Consider the following 542-nt stretch of genomic DNA (forward strand, 5'->3'; position numbering starts at 1 on the left):
GTAAATAATATATTCACATTTTTTTGTAAAAATTTGTAAACATTTTTATTTACATATATTTATTAATATTATTTATTATTTTTAAATTATTTTTTAAATTATAATAAATGTTTAATATTAACATTAACAACAAATATATGTTAAAAAAAATATTTTTATGTATGTATGCTTAATTTTATTGTATAATTTTTTATGCTTAATTTTATGTCTGTGTAAAAATATAATGTGGTACATTGTTGTCAAAATAAAATAATTATTGTTGTAATATTTATAAATCTAATGCTTAATAAATATAACATTTATTATTAACATGTTTAAAATGTAATGTTTATATATATACAGTGGGTACGGAAAGTATTCAGACCCCCTTCAATTTTTCACTCGTTGTTATATTGCAGCCATTTGCTAAAATCATTTAAGTTAATTTTTTTTCCTCATTAATGTACACACAGCACCCCATATTGACAGAAAAACACAGAATTGTTGACATTTTTGCAGATTTATTAAAAAAGAAAAACTGAAATATCACATGGTCCTAAGTA

The 542-nt window shown here is 19.6% G+C and overlaps 1 protein-coding gene across 1 annotated transcript in view; it reads left to right on the forward strand.

The window, feature by feature from the left end:
* Positions 1–542, forward strand: part of LOC107695610 (helicase ARIP4-like) — a gene marked incomplete at its 3' end in the record, with an annotated part of 26353 nt that overhangs the window by 10382 nt on the left and 15429 nt on the right. The window lies entirely within an intron of this gene.

The sequence above is a fragment of the Sinocyclocheilus anshuiensis genome, unplaced genomic scaffold, assembly GCF_001515605.1.
Source record: "Sinocyclocheilus anshuiensis isolate Anshui unplaced genomic scaffold, SAMN03320099.WGS_v1.1 scaffold706, whole genome shotgun sequence".
Lineage (NCBI taxonomy): Eukaryota > Metazoa > Chordata > Actinopteri > Cypriniformes > Cyprinidae > Sinocyclocheilus > Sinocyclocheilus anshuiensis.